The sequence below is a fragment of the Oncorhynchus mykiss genome, chromosome 28 (assembly GCF_013265735.2).
Source record: "Oncorhynchus mykiss isolate Arlee chromosome 28, USDA_OmykA_1.1, whole genome shotgun sequence".
Lineage (NCBI taxonomy): Eukaryota > Metazoa > Chordata > Actinopteri > Salmoniformes > Salmonidae > Oncorhynchus > Oncorhynchus mykiss.
In genome coordinates, this window is record NC_048592.1 from 4,289,105 (window position 1) to 4,307,337 (window position 18,233).

At 41.7% G+C, this 18,233-nt stretch overlaps 1 protein-coding gene across 2 annotated transcripts in view; it reads left to right on the forward strand.

The window, feature by feature from the left end:
• Window positions 1-212: 212 nt before the first annotated feature.
• LOC110508371 (transcriptional repressor p66 alpha) overlaps window positions 213-18,233 on the forward strand; it is a 49,072-nt gene continuing 31,051 nt past the window's right edge. Inside the window, exon 1 of one of the 2 annotated variants that reach the window (XM_021588854.2) lies at window positions 213-413. The gene's annotated coding sequence lies outside the window, so the exon portion shown is untranslated. Of the gene's footprint in view, window positions 414-11,971; window positions 12,026-18,233 lie in introns of those variants that run through there. The other variant, XM_036966405.1, reaches the window with a different exon arrangement.

Genomic DNA, 18,233 nt, shown 5'->3' on the forward strand with positions numbered 1-18,233 from the left:
ACCCATGCCTATGGCAACTGATCTGGGATCAGTTCTACATATTAAAGTTCTCAATATGGCCATTGTAGGCTGAAAAGCAAGTCGGATCCTGTTACAGGTATTGAAGGTAAGAAGCAACCACAAGACCTAGGGACCCTGGCATGGTGGTGCTGCTTTGCCCCTTGATGGTCAGTGGTTAAGATGTGCACTTGGTCCCCCTGGCGTGTTGAAGGGCGCATGCCCACTGCGGTGACGCCGCAGCTCCATGTGTGTTGAGAAGCGCACTATTTGGCAACAGAGGCGATAGCGGGGAGGGCAGAAAAGATACAAGGTATACCCTGAATTTAAAAAAAATACATCGAATAATTGCAGCAATTGTCACCCTAAATACCTTGGACGAAGCGCAGTCGACGGATCGCTGTTGAATCGACCGAGTAAGTTGATTGAGGTGTTCCGAAGTTTTTGGGGGGGAAGTGGATTGAGGGAAGCCTTTTATTTGGATTTATCGAGAGCCAGCTCCTCTTCCTCCACCTATCTGTGACGATAGAGAAACTGATGGGCTGTTGAAAAGTAGCACTTCTCCGCAGAATGAAGGCGTTTACGGTTGGGAACGGGCTTCATACGTTTATAGAAGTTGCATCTCCGGGCTTTATTCTTATGGACACACATAGTTTGACAATATTTCGTATTTTAATTTCACCTCACCAATCTAATTTTAGAATGGGCTCGATCGAACAGAGACTGTCAATCTGGATTGTCGTGGACTGGGATTATTTTTAGAGCAGCACATCGTTACTTAGTTATCTTTTTTTGTCAACCCATGTAGATGGTTTGCCAGTGCGAATATTCATTATCATGAAGTACTTAACACATGTAATACGTTATACTACTATTTAAATAGAAAGCGACTAGATTTAGCCAGTTTTGGAGTTGGCATTCTCCCCAACGAAGACAAGCTAGCCCTGGCTAACGTCCTAGTAGCTACTTGTTTCTCACGCCTGCTACTTTAGGTTAGTCATTTACTAGATTGGCTTGGTCCAGGTACCTGGTTTATTTTCTAATGCAAAAAAAAAAACTCGCTACCGTAGCGCAATTTGAGCTTTTCGTGTAACTTAAATGCACCAAGTTGTGGTTTCGTGAACTGCGTGTTGGTGTTTCACTTTTTTGGGGACAAATAAATAACTGGACAGGTACTTGTAGCTGGCAAAGTGGACAATACTAATTCCTTGGCATTATTTATGCTCGCTGGCAGCTAGGTTATTTTCACGGTTGCGCGGTTTCTAGACATGTTGTAATCGAACGGTCAGAATACAGCGTGGGCTGTGTTTCGTTTTTAAAGGGGGGAGTTTGCCTGTTCGGGATTTTGATGGTTAATGTGGGGTAGACGGTGGCGTAATGGTGGACGGTGCCTTGGTTTGAGCCCCTACCCTAGTCGTGCCACTTAACCCTACCGGCAGCCAGTGTTCTACTGTATCAAAGTAGTCCTTGGTAATCTTCCTACTTCTGCAACGACCATGGTCTTCCTCCTCTTAAAGCTGAACGCACACACATTTACACAAACTCGCACACACTTTCTCTCCTCCCTAGCGGTATGAGTCGGTGGATGCAGTGCAAAAGTATCTGAGCCAGTCACTGTACTGTAAGGCATGCACAGATTCAGTGAGTTGTGTTCAGTTGTCAGTTCCTGTACACCTCGGGTGTGTCCAGTTTTCTTTCGGCTGCTCGGAAAAGTGCTTTTTTTAAAATTTGCTTTTTTGTTCACTTATGTCAGTTTTGGGCTCACTTTGGTTGGTGAAATATAGGCCAATAATGCAGAGGATTCTTGTTGCCAGAGTGTCATTTAAGAGTAGCCTCTGGGTATGGGTCCTTAGTTGTTCCTGTTCAGGTCACATAGTCAGGAAATACTCAGGCCCCTAGTTATGTGTAACAAAGTAGTATGCCATTGGCTCCTGTTTTTTTTTTAGAAACAATTAGCATCTGAAAATGGTTTGCATGATAAGGCTATCTGCCTGCTGTCGTGCTGACTGGTTTATCTTAGGGATTCTAGAGTAATATGAAAAAAAGGTTCTGGAATGGTCAATCATTTGTTTGGCAGAGCAATCACTTTGGGGGTTCTTTGCAATGTGTTATCACATGGTTGCATTAATAAGCACCCTAATGGAGACAGAGATCTGTATACAATGACAAGATGCTCATGTTTCCGCCCCAGCAATGGGAGTCGTTGTCCCGAAGGCAGGCGACAAGCATAGGTTCAAAATAAGCCCATAGAAACGCATTGGGCTTATTTTGGCGAGTCCAATCAATTGCTTTGCCTCTTCTTCTCTGACAGGGGCTTCTTTAATCAGGGGGACCTTATAGGAAAAGGTGGATACCTAGTCAGTTATGCAACTTAAATGTGTAATGCATTTAACCCTACTCCTCTGAATCAGAGAGGTGCAGGGGGCTGCCTTAATCGGCATCCACATCTTCGGTGCCCGGGGAACAGTGGCACGACTAGGGTAGGGGCTCAAACCAAGGCTCAGGGGCAGAATAATACATTTTTACCTTGTCAGCTCGAGATTCGATCCAGCAACCTTTCGGTTACTGGTCCAACGCTCTAACCACTAGGCTATTCAGTAAGACATTCTGGGCACATTGTAATATGGACTTGGGTGGAGAGAAGCAGAGTAGAGACTTTATATCACTTGGCAGGCCTAAACAGGCTGCCATTTCAGGCAGTCTTTTCAAAGAGCTCTTACACTGAAAGTGCATCATCAATTTCCCAGTATTATTCCAACCTCAGTGTGTGGAAATATATATCAAACACAGGACAATCATGTTTTTGACTGCACTGGGTCTTCAAGTTAGGAGCACAACATATCATTTAATATTTTTTCAATCAATTTAGATATAGCCTATGGGCATTTTCATGTAAAAGGACCCATGATCACCAAAATGTGAAGTTCATAGGAGCATATCAAAATGGGTGTAAAATGAATGCTAATAGTATATATTTTTGGGAAATTAAGACTTAGATACTTATTTTTAAGATGTAAAATGGTTGAAAAATGTAAGTAAAAGCTTTGATTTCTGAAGAAACACATGGAAAAGGGGTCTTAGAAAAACATCTACCAGAAAAGGTCTTCAGAAATACATCAAAGCACAATGTTGATAAAGACCCCTGCCAACTAATATGAACACTTTCTGTATTTCGTTTTGGATAACATTTTTGCGTTTTGTAAGTTTAAGAAACATTGCCTTTTGCCTTGAAATGCCATTTCCAAAAACCCACTTTAAGATATTTTCAAATTTCTCTCCCTCATGAGGGAGAATAATGAAAGTTCACAGAAGTATCAAGTTATGTAGACTTATCAATTAGTTATAGTGATTTTACCAGTATAAATTTTGTTTTTGAAGTGAATAAAACTCATAATTCCGTTGTTGGGTCACCTGCTACTGTCCTCCCTTCCATACTGTTATGTTCAGTTCATAACTTTTTCTTTGTCTTTCTGTCATCTGGTGTTCAAACCAAGAGTGTTAAACCAGTCTGAGTCTGGAGTCGAGTCTGGACTCTTGCTCTCATATATATATATATATATATATAGAGAGAGATATTTATAACTCAGCAAAAAAAGAAACATCCTCTCACTATCAACTGCGTTTATTTTCAGCAAACTTAACATGTGTAAATATTTGTATGTACATAAGATTCAACAACTGAGACATAAACTGAACAAGTTCCACAGACATGTGACTAACAGAAATTGAATAATGTGTCCCTGAACAAAGTGGGGGTCAAAATCAAAAGTAACAGTCTGTTGTGGCCACTAGCTGCATTAAGTACTGCAGTGCATCTCATGGACTGCACCAGATTTGCCAGTTCTTGCTGTGAGATGTTACCCCACTCTTCCATCAAGGCACCTGCAAGTTCCCGGACATTTCTGGGGGGAATGACCCTAGCCCTCACCCTCCGATCCAACAGATCCCAGACGTGCTCAATGGGATTGAGATCCGGGCTCTTCGCTGGCCATGGCAGAACACTAACATTCCTGTTTTGCAGGAAGTCACGCACAGAACGAGCAGTATGACTGGTGGCATTGTCATGCTGGAGGGTCATGTCAGGATGAGCAAGGAGGATATCTTCCCTGTAACGCACACCGTTGAGATTGCCTGCGATGACAACAAGTTCAGTCCGATGATGCTGTGACACATTGCCCCAGACCATGACGGACCCTCCACCTCCAAATCGATCCCGCTCCAGAGTACAGGCCTCGGTGTAACACTCATTCCTTTGACGATAAACGCAAATCCGACCATCTCCCCAGGTGAGACAAAACTGCGACTTGTCAGTGAAGAGCACTTTTTGCCAATCCTGTTTGTCCAGCGACAGTGGGTTTGTGCCCATAGGCGACGTTGTTGCCGGTGATGTCTGGTGAGGACCTGCCTTGCAACAGGCCTACAAGACCTCAGTCCAGCCTCTCTCAGCCTATTGCGGACAGTCTGAGCACTGATGGAGGGATTGTGCGTTCCTGCTGTAACTCGGGCAGTTGTTGTTGCCATCCTGTACCTGTCCCGCAGGTGTGATGTTTGGATGTACCGATCCTGTGCAGGTGTTGTTACACGGTGTCTGACACTGCGAGGACGACCAGCTGTCCATCCTGTCTCCCTGTAGCGCTGTCTTAGGCTTCTCACAGTACAGACATTGCAATTTATTGCCCTGGCCACATCTGCAGTCCTCATGCCTCCTTGCAGCATGCCTAAAGCGCGTTCACCCAGATGAACAGGGACCCTGGGCATCTTTCTGATGGTATTTTTCAGAGTCAGTAGAAAGGCCTCTTGAGTGTCCTAAGTTTTCATAACTGTGACCTTAATTGCCTACCGTCTGTAAGTTGTTAGTGTCTTAATAACCGTTCCACAGGTGCGTGTACATTAATTGTGAAAGGTTAATTGAACAAGCATGGAAAACAGTGTTTAAACCCTTTACAATGAAGATCTGTGAAGTTATTTAGATTTTTATGAATTATCTTTGAAAGACAGAGTCCAGATAAAGGGATGTTTCTTTTTTTTTGCTGAGTTTATATACACAGTACAAGTCAAACGTTTGGACACACCTACTCATTCCAGGGATTTTCTTACATTTTTACTATTTTCTACATTGTAGAATAATAGTGAAGACATCAAAACTATGACATAACACATATGGAATCATGTAGTTGGCAAAAAAGTGTTAAACAAATAAACAAATATTTGATATTCTTCAAAGTAGCCACCCTTTGTCTTGACAGCTTTGCACACTCTTGGCATTCTCTCATGAGGAAGTCACCTGGAATGCATTTAAATTAACAAGTGTGTCTTGTTAAGTTCATTTGTGGAATTTCTTTATTTTCTTAATGCGTTTGAGCCAATCAGTTGTGTTGTAGCGGTGGTGGTATACAGAACATAGCCCAATTTGATCCATATTATGGCAAGAACAGCTCAAATAAGCAAAGGGAAACGACAGTCCATCATTTCTTTAAGACATGAATGTCAGTCAATCAAGAACATTTCAAGAACTTTGAAAGTTTCTTCAAGTGCAGTTGCAAAAACCATCAAGCGCTATGATGAAACTGGCTCTCATGAGGACCGCCACAGGAATGGTAGACCCAGCGTTACCTCTGCTACAGAGGATAAGTTCATTAGAGTTACCAGCCTCAGAAATTGCAGCCTATATAAATGCTTCAAAGAGTTCAAGTAACAGACACATCTCAACATCAACTGTTCAGAAGAGACTGTGTGAATCAGGCCTTCATGGTTGAATTGCTGCAAAGAAACTACTACTAAAGGACACCAATAATAAGAAGAGACTTACTTGGGCCAAGAAACATGAGCAATGGAGATTAAACCGGAGGAAATATGTCCTTTGGTCTGATGAGTCCAAATTTGAGATTTTTGGTTCCAAGTGCTGTGTCATTGTGAGACGCAGAGTAGGTGAACGGATGATCTCCGCATGTGTGGTTCCCACCTTGAAGCATGGAGGAGGAGGTGTGGGGGTGCTTTGCTGGTGACACTGTTTGTGATTTATTTAGAATTCAAGGCACACTTAACCAGCATGACCACCACAGTATTTTGCAGCGATACGCCATCCCATCTGGTTTGCGCTTAGTCCCACTATCATTTGTTTTTCAACAGGACAATGACACCAACACACCTCCAGGCTGTGTAAGGGCTATTTCACCAAGAAGGAGAGTGATGGAGTGCTGCATCAGATGATCTGACCTCCACAATCACCTGACCTCAAGTGTGCAACGCTGTCATCAAGGCAATGGGTGGCTACTTTGAAGAATCTCAAATATAAAATATATTTTCATTTGTTTAACTTCTTACGGCTGAAATCACTTTAACGGGATCGATTTGACAACAGCCAGTGATATTGCAGGGCGCCAAATTCAAACAACAGAAATCTCATAATTACAATTCCTCAAACATACAAGTATTATACACCATTTTAAAAATAAACTTGTTAATCCCACCACAGTGTCCGATTTCAAAAAGGCTTTACGACGAAAGCATACCATGTGATTATGTTAGGTCAGCACCTAGTCACAGAAAAACAGCCATTTTTCCAGCCAAAGAGAGGAGTCACAAAAAGCAGAAATAGAGATAAAATGAATCACTAACCTTTGATGATCTTCATCAGATGACACTCATAGGACTTCATGTTACACAAAACATGTATGTTTTGTTCGATAAAGTTCATATTTATATCCAAAAATCTCAGTTTACATTGGTGTGTTATGTTCAGTAATGTTTTGCTTCCAAAACATCTGGTGATTTTGCAGAGAGCCACATCAATTTACAGGAATACTCATCAGAAATGTTGATGAAGATACAAGTGTTATGCATAGAATTATAAATATACTTCTCCTTAATGCAACCGCTGTGTCAGATTTCAAAAAAGCTTTACGGAAAAAGCACACCATGCAAAAATCTGAGTACAGCGCTCAGGCATCAAAACAAGCCATACAGATACCCGCCATGTTGTGGAGTCAACAGAAGTCAGAAATAGCATTATAAATATTCACTTACATTTGATGATCTTCATCAGAATGCAGTCCCAGGAATCCCAGTTCCACAATAAATGTTTTTGTTTGATAAAGTCCATCATTTATGTCCAAATACCTCCTTTTTGTTCACGCATTTAGTTCACAAATCCAAATTCACGAGGCGCAGGCACTTAGTCCAGACAAAGTCAAAAAGTTATATTACAGTTCGTAGAAACATGTCAAACGATGTATAGAATCAATCTTTAGGATGTTTTTAACATAAATCTTCAATAATGTTCCAACCGGACAATTCCTTTGTATTTAGAAATGCAAAGGAACGCAGCGCACGCTCATGGCCGTGCGCGAGACTTAGCTCATGGCATTCTGCCAGACCTCTTAATCAAACAGCTCTTATTCGCTCCACCTTCACAGTAGAATCCTGAAAACAAGGTTCCAAAGACTGTTGACATCTAGTGGAAGCCTTAGGAAGTGCAATCGGACCAAATTTTACACTGTGTATTGGTTAAGCGAAGACTTGAGAACCTACAAACCTCAGATTTCCCACTTCCTGTTTGGATTTTTTCTCAGGTTTTTGCCTGCCATATGAGTTCTGTTATCCTCTCTGGGATAGGGGGGACGCTTGCGTCCCTCTTGGCCAATAGCCAGGGAAAATGTAGAGCGCCAAATTAAAATAAAATACTATAAAAATCAAACTTTCATTAAATCACACATGTAAGATACCAAATTAAAGCTACACTCGTTGTGAATCCAGCCAACATGTCAGATTTCAAAAAGGCTTTTCGGCGAAAGCATAAGATGCTATTATCTGATGATAGCACAACAGTAAACAAAGAGAGAAAGCATATTTCAACCCTGCAGGGGCTACACAAAACGAGAAATAAAATATAAATCATGCCTTACCTTTGATGAGCTTCTTTTGTTGGCACTCCAATATGTCCCATAAACATCACAAATGGTCCTTTTTGTTCGATTAATTCTGTCAATATATATCCAAAATGTCCATTTATTGGGAGCGTTTGATCCAGAAAAACACAGCTTCCAATTTGCGCAACGTCATTACAAAATATCTCAAAAGTTACCTGCAAACTTTGCCAAAACATTTCAAACTACTTTTGTAATACAATGTTAGGAATTTTTAAACGTTAATAATCGATCAAATTGTATACGGGACTATCTGTGTTCAATACAGGAAGACCACAAACTAACGCTACCTTTCTGGTCTTGCGCAAGCAGTACACATAACGTGACAGTCATTCAAGATGGCTGTACTTCTTCATTACACAAAGGCATAACCTCAACCAATTTCTAAAGACTGGTGACATCCAGTGGAAGCTGCAAACAAGTCTCTTAAATCTAGTTTCCCAATGAAAACTCATTGAATAGACAGTGACCTCAAAAAAAAAAAAAAATCTGAATGATTTGTCCTTGGGGTTTTGCCTGTTACATAAGTTCTGTTATACTCACAGACATGATTCAAACAGTTTTAGAAACTTCAGAGTGTTTTCTAATACTAATAATATACATATCTTAGCTTCTGGGCCTGAGTAGCAGGTAGTTTACTCTGGGCACCGTATTCATCCAAGCTACTCAATACTGCCCCCCAGCCATAAGAAGTAAACCAAAAAAGTGTTAACATGATTCCATATGTGTTATTTCATAGTTTTGATGTCTTCACTATTATTCTACAATGTAGAAATAAAGGAAAAACCCTGGAGTGAGTAGTTGTGTCCAAATGTTTGACTGGTACTGTGTGTGTGTGTGTGTACATGCACAAACACTAACGTTGAAACGTTTGTCACTTATTAATGTCCTTATTGTTTTGAAAGAAAAGCAAAAAAAATATTGGCCATTAAAAATATCAAATTGATCAGAATTACAGTGTAGACATTGTTTATGTTGTAAATGACTATTGTAGCTGAAAACGGCTTATCTACACAGGTTTACATATGCCCATTATCAGCAACCAATACTCCCATGTTCCAATGGAATGTTACCTAATCCAAGTTGATCATTTTTAAAGGCTAATTGATCATTAGAAAACCCTTTTGCAATTATGTTAGCACAGCTGACAACTGTTGTGCTGATATAAAGAAGCAATAAACCTGGCCTTCTTTAGACTAGGTGAGTATCTGGAGCATCAGCATTTGTGGGTTTGATTGCAGGCTCAAAATGGCCAGAAACAAAGACCTTTCTTCGGAAACTCATCAAGTCTATTCTTGTTCTGAGAAATGAAGGCTATTCCATGCGAGAAGTTGCCAAGAAACTGAAGATCTCGTACAACACTGTGAACGGTTCCCTTCCCAGAACAGCGCAAACTGGCCCCTAACCAGAATAGAAGAGGAGTGGGAGGCCCCGGTGCACAACTGAGCATGAAGACAAGTACATTAGTGTCTAGTTTGAGAAACAGACGCCTCACAAGTCCTCAACTGGCAGCTTCATTAAATAGTACCCGCAAAACACCAGTCTCAACATCAACAGTGAAGAGGCGACTCCGGATGCTGTCCTTCTAGACAGAGTTGCAAAGAAAAAGCCATATCTCAGACTAGCCAATAAAAATAGAAGATTAAGATGCTCAAAAGAACACAGACACTGGAGAGAGGAAGATTGGGAAAAAGTGTTATGGACAGACGAATCTAAGTTTGTGGTTTTCGGATCACAATTAAGAACATTCATGAGTTCAGAAAAAAATGAAAAGATGCTGGAGGAGTGAACCATCTGTCAAGCATGGTGGAGGCAATGTGATGGTCTGGGGGTGCTTTGGTGGTGGTAAAGTGGGAGATTAGTACAGGGTAAAAGGGATCTTGATGAAGGAAGTCTATCACTCCATTTTGCAACGCCATGCAAAATCTTGTGGACGGTGCTTAATTGGAGCCAATTTCCTCCTACAACAGAACAATAATCCAAAGCACAGCGCCAAACGATGCAAGAACTATTTAGGGAAGAAGCAGTCAGCTGGTATTCTGTCTATAATGGAGTGCCCAGCACATTCACTGGATCTCAACCCCATTGAGCTGTTGTGGGACCAGCTTGACCGTATGGTACATAAGAAGTGCCCATCAAGCCAATCCAATTTGTGGGAGGTGCTTCAGAAAGCATGGGGTGATCTCTTCAGATTACCTCAACAAATTGACAACTAGAATGCCAAAGGTCTAAAAGGCTGTAATTTCTGCAAATGGAGGATTCTTTGATGAAAGCAAAGTTTGAAGGACACAATTGTCATTTCAATTAAAAATCATTATTTATAACCTTGTCAACATCTTGACTATATTTCCTATTAATTTCCTACAACTTTCTAAGTGACCCGAACTTTTGAACGGTAGTGTATGTGTGTGCGTCATCTCTCCTGGATCTTACTGACACCTACCCATGAGCCTCCTCTCTTTACGTTTAATGTAACCAGCATCCTCACCCACTGAGTACCAACCGAGTTGAAATATACTTGACATTTGGTCAGTCCACCCTGGCCTGGATGTTAACGTCCACAGACGGACTGGACCAAATCCAAACCCATCATTGATGTTTGGATAGCATAGTATTGAGTACAGACCAGTACAGCACCATACTGTACAGTGAGTTGAGCACAGTACAGTACAATACAGTAAGTACAGGTACTGTATTGTACTGCACTGTGCTGTACTGAAATTAAGAAATATCAGAACGAAGCTGGAATATTTATATATATTATATGTACATATATTTATATCTACATATGGTGGTGTTTTGTATGTAACAGTATTAAAGTGACCAGTGTTCAATGACTAGAATACAGTATATACCTTGCGTTTGAAAAGTATTTAGACCAATTGACATTTTCCACCATTTGTTATGTTACAGCCTTATTCTAAAATTTATTAAATTGTTCAGGGGAAAAAAACTATCTACACACAATATCCTATGATGATGAAGCAAAAACTGTTTTATTAATTTTGGCAAATGTATTCAAAATAAAAAACTGAAGGGCTTCCCGGGTGGTGCTTGAGTCCCGGGTTCGATCCCAGGCTGTGTCACATTGCATTTCCTTGTCCCATTGTGCTCTAGCGACTCCTTGTGGCGGGCAAGGGCACCTGCAAGCTGACCTCAGTCGCCAGCTGGATGGTGTTTCCTCCGACATGTTGGTGTGGCTGGCTTCCGGGTTAAGCGAGCAGTGTGTCAAGAAGCAGTGTGGCTTATATTGTGCTTGCAAAATAAACAAATGTGACTCTGGGTGACAACATAAGGAAGACCGTTTTTTCCAACATTAGTACTGTTTTCCTCAAAACATTTATTCAAATCAAAAGGAAATTTTATTTGTCACATGCGCTGAATACAACAGGTGTACAGTGGAATGCTTACTTAGAAGACCTTAACCAACAATGCAGTTTTAAGAAAAATAAGTGTAAAGTCAACATTTAAAATAACAAATGGTTAAAGAGCAACAGTAAAATAACAGTTGCGAGGCTATATACAGGGTATTACGGTACAGAGTCAATGTGGAGGCTATATACAGGGTATTACGGTACAGAGTCAATGTGGAGGCTATATACAGGGGGTACCAGTACCAAGTCAATGTGGAGGCTATATACAGGGGGTACCAGTACCGAGTCAATGTGGAGGCTATATACAGGGGGTACCAGTACCGAGTCAATGTGCAGGGGCAGTCGAGGTAATTGAGGTAATATGAACAGTTGAAGTCGGAAGTTTACATACACCTTAGCCAAATACATTTAAACTCAGTTTTTCACAATTCCTGACATTTAATCCTAGAAAAAAGTCCCTGTTTTAGGTCAGTTAGAATCACCACTTTATTTTAAGAATGTGAAATGTCCGAATAATTGTAGAGTTATTTATTGTAGCTTTGACGGCTGCGTGGTCCCATGGTGTTTATACTTGCGTACTATTGTTTGTACAGGTGAACCTTCAGGCGTTTGGAAATTGCTCCCAAGGATGAACCAGATTTGTGGAGGTCTGCAATTTATTTTCTGAGGTCTTGGCTGATTTATTTTGATTTTCCCATGATGTCAAGCAAAGAGGCACTGAGTTTGAAGGTAGGCCTTGAAATACATCCACAGGTACACCTCCAAGTGACCCAAATTATGTAATTTAGACTAACAGAAGCTTCTAAAGCCATGACATCATTTTTGGGAATTTTCCAAGCTATTTAAAGGTACAGTCAACTTAGTGTATGTAAACTTCTGACCCACTGGAATTGTGATACAGTGAATTATAAGTGAAATAATCTGTCTGTAAACAATTGTTGTAAAAATTGTGTGTGTCATGCACAAAGTAGTTGTCCTAACTGACTTCCCAAAACTAGTTTGTTAACAAGAAATTTGTGGAGTAGTTGGAAAAACGCGTTTTAATGACTCCAACCTATGTGTATGTAAACTTCCGACTTCAACTGTAGGTAGAGTTAAATTGAGTGCATAGATAATTATCGAGAGTAGCAGCAGCCTAAAAGAGGGAGGGGGGGGGGGGGGCAAATGCATATCATCTGGTTAGCCATGTGATTAATTGTTCAGCAGTTTTATGGCTTGGGGGTAGAAGCTGTTAAGGAGCCTCTTGGACCTAGAATTGGCGCTCCGGTACTGCTTTTCGTGCGGTAGCAGAGAGGGTCTGGAGTCTTTGATCAATTTTAGGGCCTTCCTCTAACACCACCTGGTGTAGAGGTCCTGGATGGCAGGAAGCTTGGCTCCAGTGTTGTACTGGGCCGTATGCACTACCCTCTGTAGTGCCTTGAGGTCGGAGGCTAAGCAGTTGCCATACCAGGCAGTGATGTAACCATGCTCTTGATGGTGCAGCTATAGAACTTTTTTAGGATCTGAGCACCCATGCCAAATCTTTTCAGTCTACTGAGGATAGTCTTTGTTGTGCCCTCTTTATGACTGCCTTGGTGTGTTTGCACCGTGGTAGTTTGTTGGTGATGTCAACACCAAGGAACTTGAGTCTCTCAACCTGCTCCACTACAGCCCAGTCAATGAGAATGGGGGCGTGTTCGGTCCTCCTTTTCCGGTTGTCCACACTGCCAGGTCTCTGACCACCTCTCTCATCGTTGTCGGTGATCAAGCCTACCACTGTTGTGTCGTCTGCAAACTTAATGAGGGTGTTGGAGTCGTGCCTGGTCATGCAGTCATGGGTGAACAGGGAGTGCAGGAGGGGACTAAGCACGCACCACTGAGGGGCCCCCGTGTTATGGATCAGCATGGCAGATGTGTTGTTACCTACCCTTTCCACCTGGGGCGGGCCTGTCCAGGATTCAGTTGCAGAGGAAGGTGTTTAGTCCCAGGGTCCTTAGCTTAGTGATGAGCTTTGAGGGCACTATGGTGTTGAATGCTGAGCTGTAGTTAATGAATAGCATTCTCACATAGGTGTTCCTTTTGCCCAGGTTGGAAAGGGCAGTGTGGAGTGCAATAGAGATTGCATCATCTGTGGATCTGTTGGGGTTGTATGCAAATTGGAGTGGGTCGAGGGTTTCTGGGATAATGGTGTTGATGTGAGCCATGACTAGACTTTCAAAGCACTCTATGACTACAGACGTGAGTGCTACCGGTCTGTAGTCATTTAGGCAGGTTGCCTTAGTGTTCTTGGGCACAGGGACTATGGTGGTCTGCACGAAACATGTTGGTATTACAGACTCTGTCAGGAACAGGTTGGAAATGTCAGTGAAGACACTTGCCTGTTGGTCAGCGCATGCTCGGAGTACATGTCCTGGTAATCCATCTAGCCCCCCGGCCATATGAATGATGAATGTTGGCCTGTTTAAAGGTCTTACTCAGATCTGCTACGGAGAGCGTGATCAGCGTTTCCCGGAACAGCTGATGCTCTCATGCATATGCCTCTCATGCATGCCTCAACGCTAGCATAGAAGTCATTTAGCTGGTCTGGTAGGCTCGTGTCACTGTGCAGCTCAGTCTGTAATAGTTTGTAAATCCTGCCACATGTGACAAGTGTCGGAGCCAGTGTAGTATGATTCAATCTTAGTCCTGTATTGATGCTTTGCCTGTTTAATGGTTTGTCTGAGGGCAGAGCGGGATTTTTTTGTAAGCTTCCGGGTTAGATTCCTGCTCCTTGAAAGCGGTAGCTTTCATTGTGGATGTTGCATGTAATCCATAGCTTCAGGTTGGGGTATGTATGTACAGTCACTGTGGGGACGATGTCATCGATACACTTATTGATGAAGCCAGTGACTGATGTGGTGTACTCATCAATTTCATCAGAAGAATCCCGGATCATATTCCAGTCTGTGCAAAACAGTCCTGTATTGAAGCTTCATCTGACCACTTTCTTATTGACCGAGTCACTGGTGCTTCCTGCTTTAGTTTTTGCTTGTAAGCAGGAATCGGGAGGATAGTCTTATGGTCAGATTTGCCAAATGGAGGGAGAGCTTTGTACGTGTCTCTGTGTGAAGTCAAGGTGGTCTGGAGTTGTTTTCCCTCTGGTTGCACATTTAACATGCTGGTAGAAATGAGGTAAAACGGATTTAAGTTTCCCTGCATTAAAGTCCCCGGCCACTAGGAGCGCCGCTTCTGGATGAGTGTTTTCCTGTTCGTTTATGGCCGTATACACCTCATTGAGTGCCAGCATCGGTTTGTGGTGGTAAATAGACAGCTACTAAGAATATAGATGAAATCTCTCTTGGTGAATAGTGTGGTCTACAGCTTATCATGAGATACTCTACTTCAGGTGAGCAAAAGCTCGAGACTTCCTTAGATTTTGTGCACCAGGTGTTGTTTGCAAATATTCATAGACCGCCATCCCTTGTCTTACCAGAGGACACTGTTCTGTCCTGGCGAAAAGCTTAAAACACGTCAGCTGTATGTTATTCATGTTGTTGTTCAGCCACGATATTACAGCTTTTAATGTCCCGTTGGTAGGATATACGTGATCGTAGTTCGTCTATTTTATTTTTCATGGATTGTACTTTGGCTAATAGGACCGATTTAGTAAAGGAGTGGCAGGTAGCCTAGTGGCTAGAGCATTGGGCAAGTAATCGAAAGGTTGCTGGATCGAATCCCCGAGCTGACACGGTACAAATCTGTCATTCTGCCCCTGAACAACCCACTGTTCCCCGGTAGGCCGTCATCGTAAATAAGAATTTGTTCTTAACTGACTTGCAAAGTTAAATATAAAAAAAATAAAGGAAGATTACCCGCTCGCCGTCGGTTCCTTACAAGGCACCCAGACCTTTGCCCCCGATATCTCCGTCTCTTTCTCCTGTGAATGATGGGGATGAGGGCCCTGTACGGCTCGTTAAAGAGAAAGTATTCCTCCAGTACTGGGTGAGTAATCGCTGTCCTGATATCTAGAAGCTCTTTTCGGTCGTAAGACACCAGTTACAACAATGAGAAGTCCCACATTTGCATCAATATTGTTAGATTGACCTCATTCAAATTTGACCATTGCTGATTTCCTTTGTGATGAGAATTTCTCTATGAGTGTATACTTCTGGAAGTTTGATGACCACATACCTCAAGTCCATTTGTTTTGTAACAGCCCACTGGTTTCCTCTGTCCCATTGTCTTTAACTGAATGCCCGTTCTCTTTCCCCTGACGTTGAGGTCTGACAACCTTCTCCGTACAGAATGTTGCTGAGCTGCCGGTATATAAAAACTCATAGGTCTGTATGATTTTGTTTTCTTTAGTATGTTTGATTTGCACAGGCACGATGGCGAGACGACAGCCTTTGTTGCCGACCCCAGTGTGGCCACTAGTGGAAAGAGAAACCATAGCATTGCACACAGTGTCCTCTGTTGTCTCTCCAGCAGACTCTCTGGAAGACCTTTCAACCCTGTCCTTTAAGCGTGCGGAGCACACTGGGTGTTTTTTTCCGGCAGAGTTTTTATATACAGGCAGCTCAGCAACATTCTGTACGGAGAAGCTTGTCAGACCAAGTGTAGCATAGCTTCCTGACTTCAGCTGAAGCTTTGGTTTGACAGTATTGCTTTTGGAGTTCTATTCCCAATGAAAGGGTCTTGGATATCTGCCTCTCAATGAAAAGCACAAGGTTAGTTCATTCTTGAATATCACAGGCTACAGAACTCAAGTTTGAATGGTCATTTTAAAAGGATTATTCTCATGTTTGAGGTGCTATTCACTTAATCCATAAATCCAATATGTTGTATAGCATTGCAGCATCCTTGCACGAAAAGTGCGTTTGTGTGAAGAGCTGACTTGCCTAGTTAAATTAAATAAATACAATTACCATCCTCAGTTTCAATGGCAGACCAGCCCAATTCTCCATGTAAGCAGTAGATATTATCATTTCACTTCCAAAATGCTGTTCTAATAGCCTCCTAGCTTCCCTGTAACCCACCCCAGCTTCCATATGATGACAGCTGCAGACTAGTTCTCTTGCTTGACCATTTGTAAGAAATAAATCTTGTCTTGACTCCTGTCAGCTTTACTGTCTATACTGTGCTCAAAGGCTCTTATGAATGACTGGAATTTCTCTGACAGGAAGTAGACAACCTTTGCTGCTTGACAATGTGTTTAGTCACTTTGCTTTGTCTGTGTAGAACAGCAGCAAATATATAAATTATATAAATTGTTTGGCATATTGGTGCCACCTGTTGGCCATGATGATATATGCTGGTGGCTACTCCTAGGCCATACATCTTGACTGCGCTTTGGGTTCAGGCGAGGACTATTGTACATTTCATCCTCCTCTGGTGAGTTCTCCACAGAAGACGGATTTACCTTTTCCAGGGTTCTAAGAGGCCTCATTATTCTGAACTCCTCATGATATAAATTCATGCAAATCCTTTTGTGTCTTTGGTCCCATTTGTAAGGAATCTTCATGTTCTTCCAGAACTTTTACTTTGGCATTAGATGGGCTTGCATTTCCAGGTTTTACTTTTTGGCGTTTAGCTCAGCTAGTATTTCTGCTTCTGAGTGCTTCTGCCTTGGCCAATAGAGCAGCTCTTATCCTACTTGAAGTTGTGGAGGAAGCCTTTGAGGATCTCCTCGAGTTTTGTGACGCACTGTCATCGGCATCTATTTCAGGGTGATGTTCAGTCACCAGAGATTTTGCATCACCAACCCATTTATCCATAAATTCAACAAACCTTATCATTTTTGGGTCAAACCAATCCATTTGATCCCCACCCTTGTCAGCATCCGACAATAGAGTTTGAACGGATTTATGAAGCTGTATTTTTTTAAACATTTTTTTATTTATTTAACCTTTTATTTAACCAGGAAGGGCTCATTGAGATTTGACATCTCTTTTTCAAGAGCATCCTGGCCATGATAGGCAGCACCAAGTCATTACACAATTACAGACAGACAACATGAAAAACTACAGGTAATCTAGTAAAAAAAAATATAAAATTCACAAGAGTATAACAATAAAACAGCAAATTTAAAAACTTTGACAGGTCAGGGAATCAGCCTCAAATCCTTCTTCAATGATTTAAAAACACCAATCGGGACAAGTTCTTCCAGTTTAAAAGTATTTTGTAAGGCGTTCCAAGTAAAGGTCGACCGATTATGATTTTTCAACGCCGATACCGATTATTGGAGGACCCAAAAAGCCAATACCGATTAATCGTCCGATTTTATTATTATCATTTTTTTAATGTATTTGTAAATATAACAGTTACAACAACACTGAATGAACACTTATTTTAACTTAATATAATACATCAATAAAAATCAATTTAGCCTCAAATAAATAATGAAACACGTTCAATTTGGTTTAAATAATGCAAAAACAAAGTGTTGGAGAAGTAAAAGTGCAATATGTGCTATGTAAAAAAGCTAACGTTTGAGTTCTTTGCTCAGAACATGAGAACATATGAAAGTTGGTGGTTCCTTTTAACATGAGTCTTCAATATTTCAAGGTAAGAGGTTTTAGGTTGTAGTTAATATAGGACTATTTCTCTCTATACCATTTGCATTTCATATACCTTTGACTATTGGATGTTCTTATAGGCACTATAGTATTGCCAGTTTAACAGTATAGCTTCCGTCCCTCTCCTGGCCCTACCTGGGCTCGAACCAGCAACACATCGACAACAGCCATAATCAAAGCTGCGTTACCCATCGCTCCACAAAAGCCGCGGCCCTTGCAGAGCAAGGGGAATAACTACTCCAAGTCTCAGAGCGAGTGACGTTTGAAACGCTATTAGGGCGCACCCTGCTAACTAGCAAGCCATTTCACATCGGTTACACCAGCCATTAGGCTGATAGGCTTGAAGTCATAAACAGCACTGTGCTTGCGAACTTGCTTGCGAGCTACTGGAAAAACGCACGAAA